Below are 15,873 nucleotides of genomic sequence, written 5' to 3'. Positions count from 1 at the left end.
CTGGGTGATCTCCATCCAAATTTTCCCTCTGACCTCTGATCTTGGCTGTACATTAAGCTCTGGGATGTCCCCTTCTCATGGAATGTTGACTTTGAGCTGGGCTTTCTGGCCAAAGCCAGAGTTGCTGGGTGTTCTCTGCTAGGAACAGATGGTCAGTGAAAGTTCCATTTTTCAAGGTGCAGCAGACTGTGTCTGTAAAGCCTATGGAGTTCTTTAACAGCAATAACAGTTTTCTTAAACTGCATCTGGTTTTCCCACCTGGAATATCGTTAACGGTAATTTGTATCGTGGCTGGAATGGTTGTTTCATGGGCTCCGGCTTAATAGGAGGAAATAAGTATTTTCTTGGGTATTTTTGGTTTAGTGTCTGTTTTTTCCTTGTTAGGATGTTATAACAGAATTAGTAAAATGAGTGGATTCTGATATATCTAAAATGATATATCTAAAATGATTCTGATATATCTAAAATGGATATATTTATCTGAATTGATTGGTTATCTTGCACGAAGAAACTGAAGATACTGAAGAAATTTGAAACAAATCCTAAAAAAAGGTTTTCTAAATTTTAAAAATATTTTTCATTTCTTTACTCCTGTTTTCCACAGCCCTTGGAGCGTTGGCTTGTTCCAGCCCCGACTCATACACAGAGCTGAAGAGATTTTGTAACATTCAGTAAATAATATGCATAAATTGTGCCTATTAGCGTTCTGAGTAATTACCAACAACAGAGTAAATTCGAGGTTAATGAGATTAACGGGGCAGAGGAAGGAAAGCTCTGAGTGCCCCTCCCGGTGGCCCCGGAGCCCAGGGTGGCCCCGTTTCTGTTGACAAGCCCAGCATGGCTGGAGCTGCAGCAGTGATTTTGCTGCTGTTCCCCAAACAGAGCCTAATGAGTTCCTACTGCTGGCATTCTGCTTTAAATGCTGGATAATGTTATTAAAACCCACTCCTTGTGAGGGTTGTTTTTAATAGTTGTGTTTAATAGTTTTGTTTTTCCCCCTGTTTGCTCTGGTTCTGGGGATCAGTAATAAGGTGCCTGGTTAGCCCTTATTCTCTGACATCTTCTCCCAGACATCTGGTACCCTCCTGGATGTCTCCTCAAAGCCACAAGAGGAATTGACCAAAGTCTTTTCATGTTACTGTCAGAATATTGTACTCAGAAGTACTTTGAGATTAACCCTTGTTTTCTTATCCTAAGATCCATCCTGGCTTGATTTCATTAGTCCTGTGCCTTTTTCCCTCTAAGAGCTCTTCATTACATGCTCTCCAGTAAGTCTAGCAGGGACAGAAAGTCCAATTTCCAAGCAAAACATTTTTATTTTTCTACTCTAGTATCCCTCAAGCCCTCTCTCTTTTCCAGGTTAGTGGGTTTTCTGCTCTCTGTCCATCATCTTCCAGCATCCTCTGGCAGTCTTCAATGTTTTATCAATGTCACTACCTCAGAATTGTTTATTTGAGTTTTCTCCACCCAAAACTGCATCTGCGTGGTTCCCTCGAAGCTCTGGGCACCGACTCCCCTTGCTGGTCACGTCACAAACTGCAACCTATTTTTTTTTCTGTTTTAAATGAAAATGCCTTACCCAGAGACCTATTTCGTTTACTCAAGATAAATGTTGTACTTATGACTCTGTTTTTTCTTGTTCCGGCAGTTCTGATTAAACCATGAACTTTTCATGTAAACAATTCAGGTAGAATAGGTGCACTGCACATTGCCTAAATGAATTATTCACCTCTTAGCTTTTGTTTTCATTTCTTGGTTATTCATTTTTCTTTTTTTGTGTGGGCTTTTTTTTTAGATTTATTTTATTATTGCAAGTTGTTCTCCTCCTGTTTCAATCGTGTAGTGCAGTGATTTCTCTCTCCTCTCAGTTCTTTCACGTTTTGTTGTGAGGTTGACTGGTTAAGGGATCAAAAGTACATATAGTGTTTTCCTCTACCCTTCCAGTTGTAGGGAATGATGAGGAGGAAGCAGGAAGATCCAGCAGATCAATACCAGGCCCTGAGCCTGGTATCACCTGCAGATATTTGGGTTTTCTTATGGCATGCTGTGTGCGTGAGGCCCTTTGTTCTGTCTCGGTGCAGGTAGGGGAAGGAGATCCCTGCAGCAGCAAAGGCACCAGGGTTATTGATGTGTTTGAAACCATGAGAATGGCCGTGTAGGAATTAGGGCTCCTTCCCCAAAAAGAGATATGGGAACAATAGCCCAGCTGAAGTGCACCTGCACCACAGCATGGGCAACAAACAGAGGGAGCTGGAAGACCCTGTGCAGCAGGAAAAATATGTCACAGTTGCCATGAGGGGAACATGGTGGGATGAGTCCCACAGCTGGAGGGACAGGGAGCAGAACGAAGGCACCATAATCCAAGGGGAAATGGTCAGGGACCTGCTGTGCCACTTGGGCCACCACAAGTTCTCTGGGGCCACATAGGGTCACAGAATCACAGAATAGCTTGTGTTGGAAGGAATACTAAAGATCATCCAGTTCCACACCCCTGCCATGAGCAGGTGCAAAAAGCAGGGACATTTCCCACTGTCCCAGGTTGCTCCAAGCCCCATCCTGGCCTTGAACACTTCCAGGGATGGGGCATCCACAGCTTCTCTGGACAACCTGTGCCAATGTTTCTCCACCCTCAGTATGAAAAATTTCTTCCTTAGAACCTATGATGATGAGGTTTTAATAGGAACAACTCCGCCCCTGTCCTTTGCAGACATGATAAAGGACATTTTGAGGGAGGGTAAAGTAGATACTGAGTTTTTTTGATGGGGTGATGTCTCTTCCTGTTCCCCTGCTCCCCATTGGTAACTGGGGGAGCAGTTGATCTGAGTGTTGTCTCTCCATGCCAAGGCCATGATTCCCACTGCTGGTCAGCCTGTGGGGAAATCCTGCTGGTGCTTCCAGATGTTGCAATGCAGCTGGACAGAGAGGTTGCTGAGCTCCAGGACAGCGAGACCTCCATAAGTCAAGAAACGCGTTAAATCGTAACATCTTAAATGGCCATAGTTTCATTGGGATATTTCTGCGAATAGAAAAGTGATGGAAACAGCAAACATGTGTGTGTGAGTGCAAGGGAGGGACATTGCACATATTTCTGTGCGAGGGCAGGGGAAACGACTCAGCTTGCTGCAAGCTTGTTGCTAATATTTGTGTCTGAGTGCTTAAATTTCACAAGAGATATTACGACTTGAGAAATGTGTTTTGCTGCCTTGTAAGTGTATGATTAAACCTTCATCATTTTCTTCCTTTTCACTGTGGGAATCTTTAAGTCGTTATGCTTGTTTTCTTCAGGCATCATACTGAAAGCAAAGAGTGGCGTTGTTATTTATTTATTTTTTGGAACGTGCTCCTCTCTGCCTGTTTTATGCAAAAGCACTTTAATTGATCTTTCAGACAGTCAAGAAGAGGACAAAGAAGAAAATATTTAATGCAGCGTATAATTCTTTCTGGTTTTGCCTCAAAATAAAAAGCCACTTTGCAGGGATTTATGTATCTAAACACGTTTTATGTAGATGGAACAGCTACATTTTATCTGCCTACTGCAGGAGGTTGATGCAAAGAAATGCCTTGATCAAGGGTTTGAACTGGTTCTGGGTAACTCCCAAACTGTTCCAGTTGTGAACACATTGCCACCTTGATTACAATTGTTGCATCTTTCTATATTTGTGATTTCCTTGACTATTTTAATTTAATCTTTTTGAACGTTAAAAATGAAAATTATGCAGGTCCTTTCCTTGCTGTGCTGTACTGAAGCGCAGTAACATCCCATTCAACCAGGAGTCCCTTCCATGCATTTTGCAGCTCCAGGATGCTTTGGATGAGGTGAGAGGACTGTGACTTCTCTTTAATTCTCCTGCGGCATCCAGAGCTTAGTCAAGCCTGGCACTTGAACACAGATTGCCTGAACTGCAAAGCATCACTTCAGTGTCACCACCTGCCTTCTGTCTATTTTAGGTGAAACAACTGCAGGGATTTGATGCTGTTGTTTGCTTCCCTTCAAGGTTTGAAGGTTGAACATCTTCAGTGCCGGTGGAATCAGGAATATTTATGGGCTGGAATCACCTTGCTTTGGCTCTGTTGTAGTCAAAGGTCAAATTTAAATAGTGTGTGTCAGGTCCTGCTCCGTGTTTGTGATTTGTTGTGGCTGAGATGTGGAATGCGCACACGAGTTAATGCACACTTCTGTACTGCACACTTCAATGCTAAAGATATCTGGACATGGCCTACAAGAGTCAGCTGAGAGACTGCCTGAAAGCTCTCCCTGAAATAGTGAGCTTTGGAAACCCCTCTGTAGCCTGGGAACACTGAAATGGGGGCCATGGGCTTGTTGCCACCTTCATGTGCTGGAGATTTTGTCCATTTAATTGAGTTAAAATATTTGGAAGAGATTCATCTTTTTAGAAGTTGTGTCAATGCCTTGAATGTCTCGAGTAAGTGAAAATCCCTTATTGAAATAGCTTTTTGATAGTTTGGAGGTTTTCAGCAGCATTCATTTGAAATATGCCTTGTGCCTTGACTTAAGAGGGCATTTTCAATATATTTTTGGGTTTCTTTTATTTAATATTAAGCTTGAGAAAGAACAGCCCCTGTCAGCCACCCTCCCCCCCAAAAAGAAGGATGAGTAAAAGCAGGAAATAAGCAAGAGGAGCTTGTCATTAAACCTAAATCCACTTACAAACATCTAGTAAAAAGGCATCTTTAGAGGCTCGTTCTGTACTTTTATTGCAAGGATGGTGTTATACTGCTGTATATATCAGAGAACTGGGTAACAGCACGTCTTCTGTCCTCAACAACTGCTTAGAGCTGTAGGTTTTTGTGCTCAAGCCGATTAATATTTTAGCTTGATGTCTCCAAGGGTAAAATGAAGGAGTAGCTGCTCTGAGGGATTAATACAGAGTGAATTAGATGTTTGTAAAAGGCATTAAAAGTTGCAGTGGCTGTGTTGAATCCCAGCATTGGAAATGTGAGGCGGGATGCGGGGGTGCATCCCCCTGCTGCAGAGGGACATCCATCTGGATTGCAGGATGAAAACATCTGGTTTTTTTGTTAGTTGGTGCTTAGATGACATGAAAAAAGGGGGAAAAAGCTTACTCCCTACTCCCTCTCCTCTTTCCCAGCGTCAATCATAAAAATAGTTGTAAGAAACCTTGGGGATGTTGCTTCTCTTTTCCCTCACAGTTTCAGCCAGCACCACAGGCCGAGTGCTTGTGGGTACCACAAGGATGATGTTTCTTTACCCCAGAAGCTGCATCCCGACTTTTTCTCCCTATCAGCTACAAGGCAGGAATATACAGCCCAGTGGGCAAGGAGATGCCCAAGGAATAGCTCACAATAGTGGGTGGTGGTGTCCTCTGAATGTCCTGCTCCTACAGCATCACCGGGATGGGAGCCAGGCACCATCTTTGACACAGGTGGACACTAACTGGGGGTATTGAGACCTGTTTTCCCACTGCCAGGGTTATTCTGGAGCCCCAGCAATGCTTGGAGCAGCCCAGCCCTAGTTCTGCTGGTCGGGCTCAGGGCTGGTTATTTTGCCACCTTCTCAGAAATCGCTGTCAACTCAGCTCGCTTTTTTTAGAAATGTGCTTTCATCATTTGTGATCCGAAAGGCTCTCCTGCAATGGAGGAGGTTTGGGCTGTTATTTTTAACTGAATGTTTCATTGATCTCATTTACAGCACTCGCTGCTGGTCCCTGTGTTAGCAAGAGAGCAGAGAGGCAGCCGTGGTGTGGGATAGGGAGGGAGTGCTGTGGGGAGGTCTTGAGTTCCCCCCCTTGTCAGAGCTAATTCATCACAGAGCTGCAGCCTAAAGATGACTTTTTGCATAATTTTAGGCCAGTAAAAGTCAGGGCTCCACTGTCTTGTAGGTGAATTCATGGATTTCAGCCCTGTCCAACATTTTGGCCTCGGTGTCTTTAAGCCAACACCAGAGTCTGATGCATTACAAACAAAACCCCACCAAGAATAATTTAAAAAAATGATTAGATTTTGGATAGACAAGATGCAGTTTCAGCTCTTATGAAGCAGCTTGTGCTTTCTCTTAGTTAAATTAATCTTGCTGCATTCCCAGCTGAAGAGTTTGAGTTTCAGCTACTGGCACATGGTGGGACCTTGGCTGATGTGGGAGGATGGTGGGTGGTTTGTTTCTTCTGGGCACTGTCATTCTCTCCTGGAGAAATGGAGGCTCACCTTATCACTCTCCACAACTGCCTGGAAAGAGATTGTAGTGAGGTGGGTGTCAGTCTCTTCTCCCAGGTGACAAGTGACAGGATGAGAGTAAATGGCCTAAAGTTTAGGGGAGGTTTAGATTGGATTTTAGGAAAAGCTTCTTCACTGCCAGGGTTGTTAAGCATTAGCAAAGGTTGCTCAGGAAAGTGGTAGAGTCACCATCCCTGGAAGTGTTCAAAAAACGTGGATATAGCACTTGAGGATGTGTTTTAGTGGTGAACATGGTGGTGGTGCTGGGTTAATGGTTGGACTGAATGATCTTGGAGGTCTTTTTCAACCTTAATGATTTTCTGGTTGTCTGTGATATGGAGAACAAAGCCTTCATGGAGTGTAAATGGGAGCTGGGAGCACCTGAAACCTTCAATGACAGGTTTGAGTGTTCACCTCAGTCCTAACCAAGTGTGTAAATAAAGCTGAAAGCCTCAGGAATGGGTGATTTTTCTACTTGATGAGCCAGAAAATTAAATACAAACAGAATATCTGGGGCCTGGGTCTAAAAGTAAGAGCAGATGAGCACTACTGGATTGTTTACAGAAATATTTTTTTACTTTTTTGATAGTTTGAAGTTTCTCACTTCCTTTAAGGCTTTCTTCTGTCGGTGTCTTTCTGCCTCTTCCGCTGAAGTAGGTTGGTTGAGTTAATCACATTAGAGGGAAAAAATACAGTTCACTGATTTTCTCCTCCACCCAACCATCAATGTATGTATTCACCAAGCACGTAAGGACTTAATATCTCAGTGTCCTCAAGGAAAACTCAGGCAAATTCACTGACTATCTATTTTTTTGGTGTCACACAGTCAATCAGTTAACATGTGTCCAGGTCTAGATTATCCATGTGGGTTGTTTGCTGCCTCTCTGGGGGCTTTGGAGAACAAATTGAGGCATGGATGAGTCCTGAAGCTGAGGAGAGGAGTGTCCATGGATGCAGGGAGGGTGTGGAGAGGTTGTGAGAGAAGCATCATGAGGATATGGAGTAGTAGAACAGGGGTTGTCATGGCAGGAAGTTTTTTGTAAAGGACATAGGTGGGGATTCGCTGTTGATTTCTGCAGTCCTCAGTTTATGCACAAAAGGGATGTGTCGGTTTATCACTGCTAAGCCTTGTGTTGACAAAAAAAAAGAGTAGAAGAGATATCTTTTTTTTCAATATGTTCTGAAACATTTAGGACATTGTCCATAATCTTCCTGATGCAAAATAACTGAATTATTTAGCATTCCATATATTTGGTGTATGCGCTCTCCTCCCATAGAACTGATGAGTATGTCAAGGAACTCAATTATGAAAAGTAGGACTTCTGTGAGGTCAAGGTGACTACCTGTGTTTTAGACATCCTCAGGTGTTTCAAGGCAAGTGTGTCTATGTGGATAGTCCAAATTTAGAAAGGAAAGTAGGGTGAGATTCAGCCTGTTGAGCTACGTTGAAGAAGCTACGTTGAGCTTCTTCATATATTTACAGAACCACAGAATATTCAGGGTTGGAAGGGACCTCTGGAGTTCATCCCATCCAATCCCCTGCCAAGGCAAGGTGATGCAGGAACACATCCAGGTGGGTTTGGAATGTCTCCAGAGAGAGAGAATCCATGCCCTCCGTGGGCTGCTGTTTCACCCTCTGTGAAAAGAAGTTCTTCCTTGGGTTGAGGTGGAACTTGCTGTGTTTTAGTTTATGGCCATTGACCTTGTCCTGTTGCTGAGCACTATAAAAAGAGCCTGGCACCATCCTCTTGACTCCTTGAGATATTTGTGTGGATTGATGAGATTCTCCTCTCAGTCTTCTCCAGACTAACCAGGCCTGGCTCCCACAGTGTCTCCTCACAAGAAAGACCTTTCTCCCAGGTGGACTTTGAACCATGGAGAATCTACTGAATCCAGCTGACTGCTGATAACCTAGAACTATAGAACCTTGGGTTGGAAGGGATGTCAAAGAGCATCCCATTCCAACCCACAGCCATGGACAGGGAACCTTCCACTAAACCAGGCTACAGGCAGTACAGACTTCCATAAATTTCTTCCAAAAAAAACAACCTAAAGAGCCTCTCCTTTACTTGAGAAGCTGTGTTTTCATCAGGTGATAGTGTTCAGGAGGGAAGAAGTGAACTCTTTACATTGCTTATCTCCTGTATCTCAGTGCTTATCTCCTGGAGCAGTCACAAAAAGGCTGAAAGCTGAAGTGTAGCCAGCTCAGGGCAGCAATCCCCTGCACTCTGCTGCAGGGAGATCCTGGCTCCCCAGACTTCTGCACCAGCAGGAATGAGCCATCTGGGAGGCAGGAGATGACTCCAGACTGTTCTGCTGGTATGGATGACTTTGCCAAGGAGGAGGTTCCTGTCACACTGGGTGCTACTATTGATGGCACTGATGCAGATCTTGTGTGCTCCATCATGAGCACTGGAGATGAGCTCACTCCTCTGCCTGGAGTGATGGAGGCTCTTTGCACACCAGACTTTCTCTCTGGTTGCTCTTTTCCCTGAGTGCCCAAATAAGCACATTTTTTCCTCTTGAAATGTTGTTTGTAAACTTTTCTCTTATCTTCTGCTGCCTTCAATTTACTAATGACCTTTCCTGCAGCCTGAATGCAGTGCTCCTGGTACTGTGAGCAATATAAACTGTCTTAAATTATACCCCTTGTCCTCCATCCATCTCAGTTTGATTTTGCAGGGAGATCGTGTTTCATCACTTGGAGTTTGCTTTCAGAATTGAGGATGGTGATAAATAAATGCTGCTGGTAGCAACGGGAGAATGTGGACTGCTTTAACCAACTCGATATGTGGAAAAGAATGAAGAAGGGATTTTTAATTTTATTTTTTTCTTCATTTATGACTTATATGGAGCCCTGTATCTTCTTCACCCGAGGTTTTCTAGGGTTATAGGCAAAGATGCTCCTGTCAGCTGATTTCCTGCCTCACATCTGGAAATGCCAATTAGGGTCACTGCAGTAAAGGCAGCTGCACTAATGCCAACTCTGCTATCTGTGCCTTCCTTTGCATGCTTCCTCTGCACCTGGAATTGTTTCCCTCTCCATGAAATAACTTTTGATTGGACACCTACAGGTGTGTTGCTGTATTTTCCTTGGTAATCTCTGACACTCCCCTGATTTTTACACGGCAGTTTAGCAGAAGGGCTGTTGAGATCCAGCTGTGTTGGCATTCATCAGTTTTGCTCTGACTTGACTGCAAACAAGACCCTATGCTTTGTTTGCAGTCAAGATGGTGAAAAATCCTTAAAATAGAAAGGCAAATTCATGCAATGAATGATACAGATCTAATTTTTGGATTAAAGTGACTAAAATCAGGCCACTGTTTAACTGAAGGACACTTTTCTGTTAATTATGGTCCAAATTTCTTCAACAATGGCAGAGTAATGTGGCAGATCCATTGGTTGGAGCACAACAGATTTATGTTGGAAGCAAACTGTAGCATTTGCTGGCTGGGCACAGGATACTTGGGAAGCAAGAACTGAGTCTTTGAACCTCTGATTGTGGGACACCTGCTTCTTATGGGGGTTTTGGGATACAGTACATTGATATTCTGGTGCTTGTCAGAGTATGTATATAAAAATTATGGAATCACAGAATGGCTTGGGTTGGAAGGGACCTTAAAAATCACCCAGTTCCAACCCCCTGCCATGTGTAGGGACACCCTCCACTAGACCAGATTGCTTCATGCCCTCTCTATCCTGGCCTTGAGCACTCCCAGGGTTGGGGCAGCCACAGCTTCTCTGGGCAGCCTGTGCCAGGGCCTTACCACCCTCATAGTTAAGAATTTGTCCTTCCTAATATCTAATCTAAACCTGCTCTGTTTAAGTTTGAAGCCATTCCTCTTTGTTCTCTCCAGCTCTCTTGCAGACCCCCCTTCATCTACTGAAAGGCCCCCGTTTTGGTCACCCTGAAGCATTTGCTTCATCCAGGCTGAACAATCCAGATTCTCTCATTGTTTCCTGACAGGGGAGGTGTTCCATCCCTCCTCATGGCCCATTTCAGAATTACAGAATCATTTTGGTTGGAAAAGACCTTATGGATCATCAAGTCCAACCCTTAACATTGTGCTGTGAAATGAAAGTGACTGGAGAACTGGAGCATTAGTGGCTGACTCCATTGCTTTTCGTTACACCACCGAGAGTGGCCTTGCTGTGGATGGGGACACCAGCCAGGATGTCACAAAAGAAATGGCTAAAGCACAGTGCTGAGGAGGAACATCTCCATCTGCTCTCCACACTCCATCTGCTGAAGAGCAAGTAGAAGGCCCCTCATTTTCCACAGAAGTGCCTTTCACCTCCTGGCACTTCATCTACCACTTGCTGTGTCTACTTGCCCTTCCACCTCAGGAGGAACCGTAAACCTGGTTGGTTTCCCATTTGTTTACTCATAGATAATCCACTCACTGGGTATTTGCTGCAAGTGTTGTGCTCCGGTCTATTTCTCCACCCTGGTGTTTAATTATCTTTCTTTCCTTGAGTCATAGGATCTCAGAATAATTTGGGTTGGAAGGGGCCTTAAAGATCAAGCTCCTGCCATGGGTATGGACAACTTCCACTATCCCATGTTGCTTCAAGCCCCATCCAATCTGGCCTTGGACACTTCCAGAGGCATCCACAGCTTCTCTGGGAAATCTGCCAGGGCCTCACCACCCTCACAGGGAGGAATTTATTCCTAATAACTAATCTAAACCCACTCTCCTTCAATTTAATTAATTTCCCCTGTGTCCTGTCACTTCATGCCCCTGTGAAAAGTCCCTCTCCACCTTCTCTGTAGGGCCCTTTTAGGTGTTGGGAAAGGCTCTAAGGTCTCCTGGAGCCTTCTCTTCTCCAGACTGATCAGCCCCAACTGTCTCAGCCTATCTTCATAGGAAAAGTGTTCCTGTGCTTAAAATTTCCCTTGATTTTCAGGCTGATAGTTATGATTCAGGATTTTTTAAAATTTGTTTTTCTTTTTTCTCTGATTTATTTAAGCTTTCCAACAGCTTCAAGTTACAGCAGCAGCTGAAAAGGCAGGAAATGGGACCAGTAAAAGGGAAGTTCAGCACAGACCTTTGGTGATTCTTGTATCACTGTCATTCTTTGTGATGATCATCACCATGTTGCTGGGAAAGGCTGAAAAAGTGGCATCTGTCACTGCACAGCCATGGGGCCATTTTGTTTAAACATATCAGAAAATGACAGGATGAGTGTCTGGAGGCAATGCCATGGGAACAAGTAGTGAAGACTTCTCTCTCAGCTCAAGAAGATCTCTTTCCTGGAGGGCAGTGTGAAGAAATGCATCTCCTGTGACTTCTGCATCCCTTGTGGCACAGCATCTCTCTTGACTTTTGGTAGCCTATTTGTGGAAGTATTCAGAGAACATATTCTCCTACATATTCTCCCATCTGTCTTTTTCCCAAACTCACTGGCCTTGGTGGATGCTTAAGAATAGATGTGCTTTCTGCGTTATGTTGAGAAGGCAGTTAAGAATTTATTTTTTGACCTTTCTGTGTTTAGATGATAATATTTTTAGTATCTTCTATGATAGCTGCTTCTGAATTTATTTGGACTCTCTTTTACCATTTAAATGCAGAGGAGAAAACTTGATCAGTGTCTTAATCCAAAAGATATTTTGCGTTGTTCTGCCACCTGGGCCAGGCTGTGCAAGAACCCTTTTCATGGCTCTGAATTGTTTTTTCACATTGTTCATAAAACTCTTTTTTTTGGGAATGGATGAACTCGGCCTGTAGCATTTACCAGTTCTCAAGAATGTGCAGTTGCTTGGCTGTACAGACCCTGAATAAACATGCAAAAAAGGGAGCCCAAAATATCATCCTACCATCAAAAAAGTGTGAAATGGGAAGGAAGGAATTGTTTCTCCATGTAAACTTTTTTTTTTTAATTAGCTTCCTCACCACATCAATGTCTTTTTCTTCTGTTTCCCACTTACCTCATCTTAAGCCTGCGAGCAGATGACTCTGGATGGTCTTTTCTAAAGAAAAGGGATAATACAGGCAAGAAACTCTCAAAGGATCTTAAGACCGTGAGATATGGAAAAAGCTTTCTATAAAATGACATCTGTTGGGGATGTGATGTATCTCTTGAATTCAGTGTAATTAGACCCTGCTCAGCTGTGTAACTTTTGACATGGATTGGCATCTGCTTCTCTGAAGGCTTAATGGTGCCTTTAATTATAAGTAGTCTAGGAATTGCCTAGAGAGCCACAGGCTTCATTTAGCTCAAGAATCTCTCTTTTGGATGGTGATCAGGAAAAACGTGCTGAAAAGAAGAGCAAGCAGTGTCCTTATATGCAAATGTGGTGATGAATCCTCCCTGGGTTTCTCCTGGTGTTAAATCATTAAGGCTTGGCTTCAGCATTTCATGTTGCAACTTAGTTATGACGGCTTTGGCTGGTCTCATTATGTGCTTCCCTGTGCCTTTGGATCCTGGAGTTCTTGCCCTCTAAAACCTGTGCTGCATGTCAGTTATTCATAAAATCCACATATCTCTTGAGTATTTCCTGACTTCTTTTTGTTTTTTCTTGAGGGAGATTTCCTGGGTGGGTTTTTTTTTTTTCTAGTATGTTTTAGGAAGCTGAGAAATTCTTCTCTAAACTGTTCCTTGTTGAAGCTTTTTCTGCTGTGTTTGGTGCAGTTTCCAAATCAAACTCACTCCTTCGGTGTGTCTCCTTTCTTCTCCCCAGTCTCCATGGGGCAAGAAGCATTTCAGGTCTTCACCTCTCAACATTTTCTGAGTGGCTGCTTCTCTATTAAAAAGATTAAGAATCAAATTAAACGGCACCACCAATTTTACCTTACAATTTTCCTAGAATTCTACAGTGATTTGGGTTGGAAGGGACCTAAGGATCACCTATTTCCAAAGCCCCTGCACCTTCCAGATTGCTCCAAGCCCCATCCAACCTGGCCTTGGACACTTCCAGGGATGGGACAGCCACAGCTCCTCTGGGCAACCTGTGCCAGGGCCTCACCACTCTATGGTGGTGAATTTTATGTGGTAGTCATCCATAATAATTCTATTTTTCCTTAAAATAATTTTGATATTATTCTGTCTCCTTTCCTATGCCTCCCATTGCTCACCTGAAAGGATTAGCTTTGGGCAAAGTTTCCTTTTGAGATGCCAGTGGTGACACCCAGTTCCTCTCATTGGCTTCAGCTTCTGCTAGGACTGTGCCTGCTGCAAAACTTCATCTTTGTTTCACATTTATTGGGCCTGGTGTACATAATTCTAAGCCTTATTGAAGTAAAATTTCTGAATAAGAAAGGAAAATCAACTTGTAAGCTCAGGAAGGCAGCAAGTTGGAGTTTTGAGGACCATGAGCTGCTGTGAGGGTCTTAAGGTGTCATCCCCCTTCTTTGCCCATCAGTTGATGTCCTCCATAATCACAGAGTCACAGAATGGTTTGGGTTGGAAGGGACCTTAAAGGTCATCCAGATCCAAACCCCTGCCATGGGCAGGGACACCTCCCACCAGACCAGGTTGCTGATCCTGGTTTTGTTAATTTTGGGGTCAGACAGTGACAACAGCAGTCCCAAAGGACTTGAAGAAGTTCCTAGAGACCTGTGACTCCTTCCATGGTCAGTGGAGCACCTTTTGGTGGCTCTGGTCCCTTGGCCGCAGAGCTGGATTCATAGAAACAGCACCTCAGTTACGTGGGTGAACTTGGCTTTTTCTCCCTTCCCTGTTCCCTAACACATTCAGGGAATTCAAATTGAATCCATGTTAGTATTTACCATTTTCAGATGTGCTCAACTCAGCACTCTGGCTGCTGTTCACACCCCTACAAGCCTCTTCTTGCAGATCCCAATCCTTTGAACAATCAGAAAATCTTTGACAAAGTATTTGATAATTAGCTGTGTTAGAGCCTCACTGCCCAGACTTGGCAATATTTGTGATTCTGCTTGTGTTTGCTTCCTCTTAAGTCATGACTGGAAAAAAGACAGCTGTGCATCTCAGTCAAAGCTCACTGGACCTGGGATCCCTCTGAGCTCATGCATCACCCAGGGAGCTGTTTTGAGCTTTCATCTCTTGCTGTTCGTGGTGGTTTTTCCACATTAGAGAAACTTAAGTGAAATTTTTCTACCACTGGAAGCCCTAAAATCAAAGCAGAAGCATTAACTGCATTCAGAGTTATGACTCAGAGCAGGTTGCCATCATTTTGAATGCTGTGTATTAAATTCCTTTGCAGAAACATCCCCTTGGTACAATAATTCCCAGCCCAGATCCCACCTAGAAGGTGCAACATCAACTGCTAAGGTCATCTTTCCACTTAGGGACAAACATGGGGATTGTCACTTGAAGGATCCTCCTTGTTTCTTTGCTGCCTTTTACTTTGATGTGGGAGCAATTTTTTTTATTTATCCAGCCTCCTGGCATCTTTGGAAGGGAGGGAGGTATTGAGAGAAAATAATTTAGAGGGCTTGGTGGCATGGTGCCATTTTGTTACAGTGTAATCACGCTTGAAATATTCAATAGAACATCATTCTGGAGTTAATGGGGGAGATTGTTGTTGGATTATATCCCATGTGATTTTTCTTTCCGTGTGTGGAGAGTTTTCTTGCTGCAAATGAGATAAATAAAGGATTATATCTACATTTTTAATAGCTGGTATCAGAAGTGAAGCACTTCCAATAAAGTGTTCCTATATTTTCTTCCCACATAAGACTGTTTTACAAGCTTATGTCCTTCTATTTTTTTACCTTCTTTAAATAATCTTAAAAATCAGGTTAGAAATTGTTTGCCTTTGCCCAAACTCTGGATAAAACATCTCTTTACAAAAATAGCAGAATGATGTTGCACTTTATTTGTTGCAGGAAGAAAAAAAGTGAGTTGGAGGTGAACAAAAGAGTGAAAGTTCTTTGAGAAGATGGGAATTGCTTTTTTCTATTTTCTTATGTTTTGGTGGTTGTTTTCAGATCTGCAGCAGTGACCTGGTGATGCTGGGCAGGTGCTGCAGCTGCTGGAGGGACAACACAGAGAGGGCTGTGAGAGCATCAGCAGAGTATTTCTGGGTGTCTGGAGGCTTCGGGATTCATCTTCCCATCAAAGCAGGGCTGAGAGAAATTGAAGCCCTTTAGAGAACCATTTCAGGTCATTTTCAGTATCAAGTCTGGAAAAATCAAAATGTCCTTCCATACAGGTGAGATGAAATAAAGGTAATTCAAGGCAGCTTGAATCTCTCTGTTTTTCTCAGAGAATTTCAGCAGATATTGGGATTCCAGGATGGTTTGGGTGGGAAGGGACCTTCAAGACCATCCAGTTCCAACTCCCTGTCATGGGCAGGGCCATGACCAGGATAGTCACAGCCCAACACAACCTGTTCTGTTTTAAAAACTGGTGATCTTCATGGCTTTTTTTGGAGATGTGTGTACAGCACCCACTGCCCTGTTACTCTTAGATTTAGTATTGGCAGCAGTTTCTTCTTCAGTGTGTTATTCCTTGTCCTTTTTTCTAGGGAAGAAAAGTATTCTTGACAGTCACAAAGGACACTGGAGGAGATAAAGTGTTATTGTATGGTAATTCCTGTGCTCCAAAGTTACAAGGAACCTTTGATCAGTCCTCTGCATGATTATCTTAATATCATGAAGGCTGATAATGTAAATGGAGATTTCAAGCTTGACCTGATTCATAAATAGGATAAGTTAAAATGATGAACGTGATTGAGTTATTTGCTGCAGCTGCTTC

General features: G+C 43.3%; 1 protein-coding gene across 4 annotated transcripts in view; it reads left to right on the top strand.

Moving 5' to 3' along the window:
- The window catches only part of TSNARE1 (t-SNARE domain containing 1), a 470,695-nt gene that overhangs the window by 15,318 nt on the left and 439,504 nt on the right, over window positions 1-15,873 (top strand). The gene's annotated exons all lie outside the window — the stretch shown is intronic.

The sequence above is a fragment of the Ammospiza caudacuta genome, chromosome 1 (genome assembly GCF_027887145.1).
Source record: "Ammospiza caudacuta isolate bAmmCau1 chromosome 1, bAmmCau1.pri, whole genome shotgun sequence".
Lineage (NCBI taxonomy): Eukaryota > Metazoa > Chordata > Aves > Passeriformes > Passerellidae > Ammospiza > Ammospiza caudacuta.
Note: the sequence above shows the minus strand (reverse complement) of the source record. Positions and strands in the feature narration are given on the sequence as shown.